We start from the raw sequence: 12378 nt of genomic DNA on the forward strand, positions 1-12378 counted from the left end.
ATGCTCAATGCTGTCACTGAAGCCACTGTATGAGGAATTACCATGGTGAGTCAGTAGGTGACAGCCTTACATGTACATTTTTCATTAATGTTTTCCTGCTACAGGAAAAACATTTGCACACAAAACACAAATTCAAGTATTACAGAAGCAGCCAAATATGTGCTTATCATGGGAATAAAATACTATGGGTGAGTGAAGTGTCACAAGCATAAGCTGGTATCTGCATTCCCTGCCATTTTTTTCAGAGCATCTTGCTTTGCAATTTGCACAGGCTTCTCTTCATTACAATTACATCACTAAATATATGTTAATTTTAAAGTTTCTTTATTGTTCCATTCTGAAGTAATACAAGCACACCAGCTAGGAATTGAGGTGTGCTTATTTTAGCATGGTAAAGGTAAAATGTTTACCCATCTCTAACCAGGTAAATATTATTTTACTCCGATTTATTACAATAATGCCCAGGGACTCTGAATGAAATTGCTGAGCAGTTCATAGGTACTGCAAGGGGCGATCTTTGCCTCACACGTTTTGCACCAAAAATAAGCAAGACAGAAAAAAGATGAGAATGCACACACAGCCTGGGAAGTGACTCTTTTAGAGAGGCTTTATAAGAGAGAGGTGGAATGCTTAGGAACAGTGTCTGCTGACTGAGCTGAGAGATGCTGATCATACACACGAACGGCCCACATGTCCCAACAGATATGCAAGTGAAGTATTTTTAATTGAGGAGCATGAATCATATAATATATATTTAATACATTAATATATTTTATATTTGTGTATTGATATATATCTATGTCTAATTTTGTCATATTTCAAGATGTCATTACAAATTGTTCTCAGTATATTGCAACTGGTATAGGGGATTTTTTGGTTCCTATTAGATAACATAGTGTTCTTAAGGCCTTAACCTTCTGTTGTGGGATGAAGAGATTTAAACTTCACAGCCTCTTGCTGTCACTTGCTGGCATAATTGAGAATATTGCCTGAGATTTTTGGAGAATCCTTTCCATTTGGCAGAGATGTTTGGACACGCTTGTTAGGAACTGAACATTACAAAATAGATGGTCAGCTCTGGAGGGGATTCTTCAACGAGGGAATAGCTGTAAGAAAACAGTGCCAAACAAGCAGCATTTTGCTGAGAGGTTTTCAGAATAACATTCTTGACTTAGAGCCCATTATCTAACAGATGTGTATTGATTTAATAAGCCTCCCTACTGTTTCACTGTAAGCACTTAGTTCTCTCATCTTCAGTGGAGGACGTGAAAAAGGAATCTATTAATAAAAAGTCTCTTATTCCAGCAAAACATGTTGATGCCCATATTTGGCAAGGACAATTAAGTATTTCAAAGCCAATTAAAACTTCATTTTTTTGATTGGGACACTGTGGGCAAGGCCCTCAGCTGGATATAGTGACTGATGTATATACACTGATGTCCTTCTTGACCAAAGAATAATATTGCAAACTATTTAATCTACACTATTTTTTACCTCAAATTGATCTTACAAAACAATATGATTTTCTGTATCTACAGAAGAAAGTAGTTCACAACTTGCCACTGTCAAGTTGTTAATTCATTCTCATTTCTTTTTCTAGACACATTTAAAATTTTTTTTCTAGATGATTTTTACTGACCAAGAGCAAAACAGGAAAGATTAAAATAGGTATGATTTGGCACAAAATCTGTTGAAAGAATGCATAAGTGTGGGAGGGAAGAGGGAGGCCCAGCTCTACAGCAGCCGTAGAGTTCTGTCAGGTTTAGCAACAGATTTGGTTTGTGTGGCAAGGCTTTGGTAGTGGGAGGCTCCAGGAGTGGTGTCTGAGAGAAGGTGCCAGAAGGCACCAGAAACTTTCCCCGTGTCTGATAGAGCCAATGCCAGCCAGCTCCAGGACAGACCCACTGCTGGCCAGGGCTGAGCCTGTCAGCAACAGGGGATGGGATACAATTTCTTCCAGAAGCAGGGAGAACTTGCACAACAGCCATTGCAGTTGGGGAGGTGAATGAGAATACAGGAGAGAAATTCTGCTGACACCAAGTTCAGTGGAAAAGGGGAGTGTGGAGGTGCTCAAGCCACTAGAGCAGATTTTCCTGCAGCCCATGGAAGTCCATGGTGGAGCAGAAATCCACCTGCAGCCCCTGGAGGGAGACCACGTCAGAGCAGGGTGCCTGAAGGAGGCCATGACTCTGTGGGAAATCAGGACCAGCCTGTCAGGACCTATGGGGAAGAGCCCACGCTGGAGCAGGTTTGGTGGCAGAACTTGGGACTCTGGGGACTCTGAGCAGGATGTGAAGAACTGCAGCCTTGGGATTGGACTCATGTTGGAGAATTTTGTGCAGGACTGTGTTCTAGGGGAGGGACCCTGTGCTGGAGCAGGGGAGAAGAGTGTGAGCAGTGGTTCCCCTGAGGAGAAGGAGCAGCAGAGACAGATGTCTCTATCTCCTCAGCCTCTTGAAGAGTACTCTTAATGTTTCCCTATGCACATCCCAAAGTAACAAGTCACTTTTGAAAATGTTGTTCAAATGTTATATCCTTTCTTATAGATGCCTCAGTTAAAAACATTGTATTTGCATCCCTGTATTCCATATTTCTGTCATGCATACAATGGAAAGCACCCTACGTCCAACATAGGAAGCATTCTATACAACACAGCTTTTTGGAGGTAAGGAAAGCTTGTGTGAGTAGTTCAAGAGCTGTTTTGAACATTGGATCTTTCTTTCATAATCTATTACTACTTTCTGTAAAGTTTCAAGTAAATTGCTTCTCTGAACCAGGCTATAAAGCTTTAAAGTGTAAAACTGATCTCCTCATAAAGTACAATGTTCTGATGCTCTAATTACCTGAGGCCTGATCTTCCAACCCCTCACAGCCTAAGTAATCTGTAGTCATATGTCTAATCTTTGTGATTGGATACAGGGAGAGTCAAGTGATTCCAGAATATCTACTAGGTCTCTACTAAACTTTCCTAAATCACATTTTGTTTTCACATAGATAAGTGATCTAAGTGAAGGGTTAACAGTTTTCTGTCTCTCTTAATTTCAGATTTGGAAGACAATTATAATTCAAAATGTTTCTTCTAGTGAGACTCCTTAGGAAAAACACATACATAGCCTAGAGCTAGAAGTCCAACTTTGCTTTTAAATGCAAATATTTTAACAAGTATAACACAAAGAAGCATGAACTATCAATTATTACTACTAGGCATATGTAAAACATCTTGTTTATCACAAAGAGCCCAAATTAGGCTAAAAAAAAAAATAGAAATTTGTAATTGAAATGTTGCCTGTTCTCCTTTAAAACTGCCCATTGTTGTTATCAGAAGTAGCCTTCAGGTTGTCTTGATGCATCTAAATAGATCTTTCAATAAGAAAAGATGGGAACTGCCAGTGTTGGCAGACTGACTGTCATGCAATGAGATTTCCTGGGAATGTGTTAGAACAGTGCATTATTTACAGCACCAGCCTGTCACTTAAGAGTTAAGGCTTTGTTTCCCCTTACTTTCATTCTCTAGAGGTCTCACTGGTACTTACAGAATGACAGGAGGAAGTTTCAAGTTGGGGAGAGGGCATTTCCCAGCTGACCTACCAACACAGGAATGTAGACAAAAGCCCATGGAAATTTTGAAAGTGTTAACTTCAGCAGATATTTTGAATCCAAATTTAAAGGCATTCAACTGAAGTTGAAACAAGCGCAAGTTTCAACAAATGTTGGATTTTTCAGTATAGTACTGTCTCAGCCTCAGTCAAGTAAAATTCTACTGTCTATCTCCATCCCCCAGAAGACCTTGTTCTGAGACAGTAATACCTTGGGGGTTTGGTTGATTTGTTTGTTTGTTTTTCTAGGCTACTACTACTTATCTTTTAGGCTTATGGCTGGATTGAGTCCTAGAGGTGATTTAGTTGCATCACATTGTAGACCTGACAGTTTTACCAATACTTTCCCTTTCTCCAGGGTAGTTGGTAGGCTTTGACCAGAAGATAACTGTGTTAATCACCCTCAGTGCACCTTCAGGATGTCCCCTTGAACAGGAGGAGTCCCAGGACAGCACAGTGCTGTGACTCGCGTGCTCAGGGAACAGGGCCTGAGGAGTTATCCCTGGAACCCTTCTGTGAAGTCAAAGCTGCAGTGCAGCAGGCTCTTACTTCCCCTGTCCCCATGGCTATGGAGCTCCTCTGGGACTGGAACTCTCTACTCACTCTTGGTTATTGGACTGTCTTGTTTTGTCCTTTTTAGGGTTTGATACAAATTTTTGTACCAAAAATTGGCCTCACTATGGAGTAAATTCAGAGCTCCCTGTTGCTACTGGGGTTCTGTATATCACACCAGGCCCCCTGATCTGCTTGAGGTATTTATAGAGGTTATTTCTATTATATCAGATACAGTTTCACCTTGGAATTTACAGTGGTCATAATTGAATCTATTTAATGTTGACAAGATTGATATTGTTGTTTAATACCTATTTTACAAAACAGTATGTCTAAGTACTATTATTCAAAGATGTACTGTCTGCATTGTTTCACAGTCTCTTCTCTCTTACTGATGACTTCTATGCTTTTTCAGGTTCTGAGGGTTCAGATATCAGAACACAAACTTTTTTCCACTCTAGACTTGTTGGAATTAAGGAAGGCTACCTCTAAACAAGGCTGTCTCAAAAAGTTACATTATTTTTGTTTAGTGTATGACTCCCCACCCCCATAATCAGCTGCTTATAATTTCTCTAAGAGCATACAATTAAGGAGATTTGGCTCAGTTCCAGAGACTTTCACTTCAACTCATTAAGTTGAATGCCCCAATAATATTTACCTCTGCCAAAATAATAGGTCCTCTGCTGGGTGGTGTTGCATGTTTCTGGTGGTTTTATATATAAACACAGCTACTTCTGTATTTACCAGACACATTGTACATGCATATACAGCATCTGATTTCGCATTTTAATACAGTCCAAAAGTAGAAGTCAGGCCATACCCTTTGTGTCACTCCAACTTCAAAAGGACGTAAAATAGCTCTCACATCTCCATATCACTACCCAAAGTCTCTTCTTTTTTGTTTGGTTTCTTGCACCAGAGAGAAAGGAGTGTACCTGAGGCAGTCAGTTGTGTCTTGTCTCTGTATTGTTTGATGTGTGATGAGCTATCAGATCTCAGTGTGCAACCAAATATGGCTTCACTTGCTCCAGAAAGTGCTTATCTACACAAGGAGACAAATATGCCCTCTACTGACTTCGTCTGTGGCTAGAGTTTAAAAGCTGCTGTCAGAGAGTACACAATGGAACTGTTTGCAAATAAAGCAAATTAAAATAAACATCTTTTATCATAAGAAAGCAATTAGTGTTGACTCGCAGCTTCACTTGGTTTTTCTTTCCTGACCTTGACTACATTGTGATGGTTTTGTGCTTCCTCGGACAGTTTCTACTTGCATCTGCATTGATTAAACCTTGATCTCATTTATTATCTCAGGAAATGGTCTCAAGGTCACAGGGCTGGAAATTTAATTATGGTGGCAGTATATTAAGTGGCACATTTAAAGATGCTGAATTGTAGTAATTAATTTTTTGGATGGTGGTCTCTAGGGAACAGGTTTTCTCTACACTGGGTGTTTAGACATCCATCAAAGCCATTCAGCTTGGCAGCTGTCTTTTAGCTTTAAACTGCATCATTATTCATCTTTTATGACTGACTTTAAAAACACTAGACAACTATATCCTTTTTTATTGTAATATATGTCAGATGCTTGTATTAAGCTATACTTCACCTTTGCTATAAAACATTAACAGAGGTTGCTAGCAGCTACCTAGGCTGGCCTCTAAATTGAGACAACAATTACCCTTCGCTGACATCTAGTGTCAAGACATGAGATATAGCTGGAGTGCCGAATCCATTGGCCTGGAAATCCTGCACTTCCCCACTGATTCAGGCTCACCCAAGAAGCTGCAGCACTGGACATAATTAGTGGACACGAGGGATTAACTTGGCACACAGTGTTGACTTTGTAGCAGCACTAGGTTATAGGATGAAATGCAGCACTGTCAGGGTCTTAAAAAGCTTGTAATGTTTAATGAAGGAATGGTCATTAAACTTGCTGGATCAAATATTAGGCAAGATGGAACTGGGAGGTATTTAATAAAGAGGCCTGAAAATATGAACTAAATCACATATATTCATTTAAACTGCTGGCTAAAGCCCAACATATTTCAAAATAATTCACTGCTGGTTTAAGCTAGATGATATGAACTGGGAAGGAGAAGAGTAAGCAGGTTTTAGCTTTCTGCATAACTTTACAGATTTTTTTTCTACTGTAGATTTATTTTTCTTAAATGAAATAATTTAAAGTTCACATATTCTGTTGGGACTGCAAAAAAATAAGTTCTCTAGGGAATGGGTGTTAGAGTTCTCAAAGTGAACGAGATTTTTCAAGTGAGGCCTTTCATACCATTTGTCAAGCTGAATCTTACAGGATTGATACCAAAATATTAAGGAGTGGATTTTTAAAATATTGTTACAAGAGTTGGTCTTCATACCAGTACATTAATAACACTATTTTTTACAGGCTGAGGTGAAGATGATCTCTTAAAGCAGTTGGGACAGTCGGAGAATGGAATGAAATTCTAAGTAGAAATATTGGGTGTAGCATTCCTCCTGCACCTTGTCACCTCCTGAATCTCACTAGACATAGTTCTTCAGCTGTAAAAGCCTTTGAGCTTGCAGTATTTGACCTTCTCTTTAAATTTGTGTTGGGAACCCATCTAGTTCTTGGTGCTATTTGGCCTTTCTAGAACAGTAATCTTCTGGAGAGATGAGCTAGATCTCCTTTTTGTGCTGTGTTTTGTCATTAGAATTATGTGATGGTGGGTGAGTTTAAATGCAGTGGAGCTGAGAAAGAATCATCCTCCCAGGTGTATGTGTAATCTGAGTGCACCTTACTTCCCTGGGCAGTTCCATATGCTCAGCCCCAGGCTCTTGTTAATTCAGAGGGTTTGTTGGCAGTATTTGTAAATGCTGGGCATTCCTCCACCTGTGGTCTGTGTTCCTACAGTTTGAGAAGAAAATAGCAGGAAGAACAGCAGGATTACGGAGAGAGAAGTGGATGAGGGATCTGTGAAGTGAGATATATGAAGGCACATAGCATTTTTCAGCTTCACTTGGGTTTGATCAGAGAGTGACTGCAGAGGACATCTCCCAGCAGTGTCACAACAACATAGATGGTCTCAAGGCTGGAGAGTGAGCACAGCAGATAATTTGGATCAGGTCAATCAAGTCACAATCAAGCCTACTTAGAAATGGAAATGAGTGATACCACAGTGAATTCTTACAGAGCTGCATATGGAACTTTGGAGGTGTCCACATTTCATCGAATTGAAGAGGTGCAGAGAGGTGGGAGATGGCCAATATCTAGTCAAGAGTCAATTTAAACAGGAAATGTTTGCTAGTATAGTGTTCAGTCTGGTTTCCATCTACACGTGGTTGAAAACTCCTTGGTAATTCCCTTATAAAAACAGACTGTAAACTTGTAAATTAGCCCTCTCCTACTTTTAAATATTGCAACAGAACACAGAAATGGGAATAAGGTATCCTGATCACTCCCGTGGATCATCATGGTTATGTTCTAAGTGCCCTAGTCTGTTCTAAATTGTTAAAATTGGATAAATTGCATGTATGTATGGTTACGCATCTAGCTGAGCAAATCAGGGCTAGCTACAGCTGCAAAACCAGGGTAGTTAAAATAGCTTTTTCTTCCCCCATGGGTTTCTGAAGAAGCCCCTTGTTCAGAATCCACTGGATTTTGTGAAGAAACAAACAAATCACAATATAAGAAATATGGTGGAATCACAGTATTTGATGGATATTGGTGGGTACTGATACCTGGAGCATAGTAAGTACCAAAAAATTCAAGAGGATATATGGTTATTCTTTTTCTCAAGTTTGTTTTCTATCTTCTTGTAACCCATTTAGCAAAGACATGTAGATATTTGGGTTGTAACTCTCTATGCTATTGGCCCATTCACAAATAGTTTGAATATATCTGCATGTAAATATTGCCATCCATATGTACATATGTGAGTATTCACAATGGAGTGCAGACCAGCTCTTTAGAAAGTCTGAATTTTGGAGCATGTAGAAGAGACAAAAGTATGCCTCAGTATAGCTGAGGCAGCAATGATGGAAGAGTGATAGGTATATAATAAATAATCCATAGGTTAAGAGAAATTATTGCAAGTAATTAAATGAGTAGCTTTGAACAACAAATAGAGAAACAGAATTAAAGAAACAATTATGCTAACTTCAGAAGTGCTCATGATACCAAATCACATATTCACCATGAACTGCTTCTTCTGCTGCAGTCATGACATACATTCTATTCAGATTAATTTATTGCTGGATTAAGTCACCAGCATTGTTATCGAAATCAAGATTGCAAATGTTTCCATGTTTCATTTGCAATTTATGAATAGGAAAATTAGTCTGTTTTGTTGGGGTTTATGTCAACAAGCTCAATAAAATCACTTATTTCTCCTGTCCGGAGACTTTTTAACCTAAAATGCTACAGCAGAAGAGTAGCAGCGGTAGAAAATTGTTGCACTTCAGCACCTTTTGCAACAGACTTGCAAATGTTTGGTAAATTCTTCTACTGCTGAAAGGTTGGATTTATAACCAGTCATGAGAGGTTTGGATCCAGTCTGTTGTAAATCATCAGAACTTTCAAATGACATATCAGGTTTTTTCTCTGATTTTAAAGCCTCTCTTACAAGAATAACATGGTGTTTTAATGTATTGACTTTTGCAAATGTCTTGTTGGAGTACAAATTTTTTTAAAAACATTTAAAGCCATTGCTCAGTATACTTGCTTTACTTTTATGGTAGTTCTGAATGCCACAGTTTTAGCCCTTATCAGAGAAAGTTCCTTTCAGATGAGGTAGGCAATAATTGGATTTCTATGTATACAAACTGTCTTTCAAAACTGTTTCGGTGCATACTCACATGAGTGATATCCTCATAACCATCCACCCTGAACTACATTCAACTTTCCTAAATGAGATTTTATTGGAACTGATTATGATTAGATAAATGGGTGACTTCACTAATGTATAATACACTTTTCAATTATAGAGTATGTATGATAATTTACATTTCTTGTTTGATAGTATGATATTTATGTGACATATTCTGGATGAGATCTGCTGCTGTTTATATAATGGCCTTACTTTTCTTTTAAATTAAATCTGCTTTCAACTTTTTCAATATATTTAATTTTTTAGGATAAACAAAGACATTACAAATCCACCTTAATTTACCCTTCAGTGGAATTAAATCTCTTGGTGGATAAATTCTGGTCCCCAAATTTGTTGCCTGAGGAGATAAATTCTACCATCAGATGAACATAATGTGGCTTGGAAGATCCCCAATTAAGTGACTGCAGAATCAAGCAGAGATTATCAAAGTAACAGCTGAGAGACTGTTACAGAAAAATGGAATTTGATGGAAAAACAGGGTTTTTTCTTTCTTGCAATAAATCTGATTTATGACTCCTGGGTTAACAATTTTCTTTACATGTAGAATGCATTGCTAATTTTGAGGTAGGTGAGAATTAGAGCATCTTCCCTGGCAAAGAACCTCTGGGCAGAGGAAATAAAAAAAGTATTTAATGTATTTATTTTTTCTGCTAATAGACTTTACAAGTTTTTATATGGTGTGAACACCCAAAGAAATAGCACTCAGTCAGAAAAGAGACATTGTCTACAGATATATCAATAAATTGTATGGCTAAATAGTTTTTAAATGTTATGTTTAAAAAATAAAAAAGAAAGAGTTGTGGTTCATATCTGTAATGAATAAAGAATTTTGAAAACTATCATATCAAATCAAAACTATCATATCAAATTTAAAGTGGTCAAGATACTAGAGAAATACATTTCTCTAATTTAACATAATCTTTCTGCATGTTTTCAGGAGTTTGCTGATGACACAATGCTGGGAGGAGCAGCCGATCCCCCTGAGAGCTGTGCAGCCTTGGGAGGGACCTGGACAGGCTGGAGAGACAGACAGGGTGGCTGAAGTTCATCAAGGGTAAGTGCAGAGTCCTGCACATGGGGAGGAACAACCCCAGGCAGCAGCACAGGCTGGGGCTGACCTGCAGGGAGGCAGCTCTGTGGAGAAGGACCCGGGGCTCCTGGTGGAAAATGAGCTGTCCCTGAGCCAGCAGTGCCCTGTGGGCCAACGGGATCCTGGGTGCCTCGGGAAGGAGTGCCAGCAGGGCAGGCAGGTGATCCTGCCCCTCTCCTCAGCCCTGCTGAGGCCACTCTGGAGTGCTGTGCCCACTGGCACAAGAGTTGTGGTTCATTACAGATATGAACCACATTCTGGGCTCCTCAGGACACAGAGATGTGGAGCACCTGGCTTCAGTGGAGGCCACAAAGGTGGTGAAGGGACTGATGCACAGGAAGTTCCAGCTCAACATGAGGAAGAATTTCTTCACTGTGCAGTGACTGAGCACTGGAACAGGCTGCCCAGAGAGGGAGTGGTGTCTCTCTCATGGGATATATTCCAGAACCCTCTGGACACAATCCTGTGCCATGTGCTCTGGGATGATCCAGCTTGAGCAGAGAGGTTGGACCAGATAACCCACTGTGGTCCCTCCCAACATTTAAACATTCTGTGATTCTATGATCAACAAGATTTCTTGAAAGAAAATCACTCAGGATGTAATAGAAGTATAAGAAAGTTCAGGATAGAAGCTGATGTGTCCGAAATCCATGAATGCCCCACAGTAGCCTTCCCAAAAGGAGAAAATCCAAAAAACTAGATAAGCTGTGCAGTTGTAGTGAGGTGATCCCTTTGTGTTCCATTGCTCAGTACTGGTTTCTTTTGGAAGTGATAGTTTTTCCAATCAGGCACAATGGTCAGTTGCTTACGTGGGACAATACTGATACTAAAAATCACTTTGTGTATTTGTGTGTGTGTGTGTGTATATTTATATATCTATATATAGCATATATATATATATAGATATATATATGTATATATAGTGTGCATATATTTACATGCACATACAGTGTCCTCAAAACTGACAGTAATTCCAGCATCTCTGTAACATATACAATGAATTTATGTTTAGTCAGTATGGAACTGATACCAATACTTGGCTTTTAATTCCTTAAAGGGTTTTTAAAAAACCAACACCTGATGCTTTTGCAGAAGCTTTGCAAAGAACTGCGAACTCACAGATGTGTCTTTATGAAACTTTGAAGACTGTGACAACATTTTTCTTTTTTTCCTGCTCCCTTCATGGCAACCAACAGAGGCAATTGGTAATAGACCTATTTCACATTCCAAATTTTCAATTGTTTTGACTATCCTTCTACTTGAATCATTCCTCACAAAAGTCCACTGGACTTAGAGAAGGAACAAGGCCTTCTCTAAGTAAGAAGGTAGTCTCTAAGAGTACCTTCTCTCTGGGGTAAGCTGACCGGGGGATTTGAATATGAGCACTGAAATTTCTAAGGTTAAGAATTTGTTAATAAAATATGATTGTGTGTACTTTTTGCTTCCATAAAATGTTTTATAACTTCATTCCAGTTAATATCCTTGTTGTGAGATTGCTGCCATGGGTCTCTAACTTGTAAAAATATGTGAGTTAATGAACAACTTTCACTTGGCTTTTGCCAAGTCACTGAATTATATTAATAGCTGATTGCAGCCTACTGTTTTATTAGGACAGTATTTTCTTAGCTATTGACAGATACATAAATGACAGTGATGAACAACTAGCAGTTTTAGATTGAACTTATGAACTATTTTTATAGTGGAAATTATTTTTTTCCCAATTTAAAGTTTAGTAAGCATAATGTTTTTAAATTAAAAGAGGGTTGATTCAGGCCTGATATATGGAAGAAATTATTTATGATGAGGGTGGTGAAGAACCACAGCACATTTTCCAGAGAGGCAGTAGATGCCCCATTGCTGGAAACATTCAAGGTCAAGTTGGATGGGGCTCTGAGCTACCTGATCTGGTAGAAGATAAACCAGTTCACTTGGAGGGGTATTGGGCTAGATCTATGAATGTCCTCTCCAACCCAAACTCTTCTATGACTCTAACTCACCATAAGTAATTTGAAGGAAGATATCCATATTAAGCTTTTTGTAAAAGAGGGAGGGGTAAGATAAATACTTTGGGGTTTCTATTTGTTTAACTCACACAGCTCTTTGAGGAGGGGCATCCTCTTCCTTCTGTTTCTTAAAGTTCCTGGAAGTGTGAGGACAAAGCACAGCCAAAGAAGTGTTCTTGTCTTAAAACCAATGAAGCACACCAGCTATGTAGTCAGTAATCCCTGAAATGTTTCATTATGTAGGACTGGGAAGCAGGAGCTACAAAATGTTAAGC

The 12378-nt window shown here is 39.0% G+C and overlaps 1 long non-coding RNA gene across 1 annotated transcript in view; it reads left to right on the plus strand.

The window, feature by feature from the left end:
• Window positions 1-11534, plus strand: part of LOC139596627 (uncharacterized) — a 162095-nt gene extending 150561 nt beyond the window's left edge. The window contains exons 4-5 of the long non-coding RNA XR_011681377.1: window positions 9948-10064; window positions 11158-11534. This is a non-coding gene — a long non-coding RNA (uncharacterized lncRNA). The remainder of the gene's footprint in view (window positions 1-9947; window positions 10065-11157) is intronic.
• The last annotated feature ends 844 nt before the right edge of the window (window positions 11535-12378 follow it).

This window comes from Agelaius tricolor, unplaced genomic scaffold (genome assembly GCF_023055355.1).
Source record: "Agelaius tricolor isolate 1412-34295 unplaced genomic scaffold, bAgeTri1.0.p SCAF_16, whole genome shotgun sequence".
NCBI classification, from domain to species: Eukaryota; Metazoa; Chordata; class Aves; order Passeriformes; family Icteridae; genus Agelaius; species Agelaius tricolor.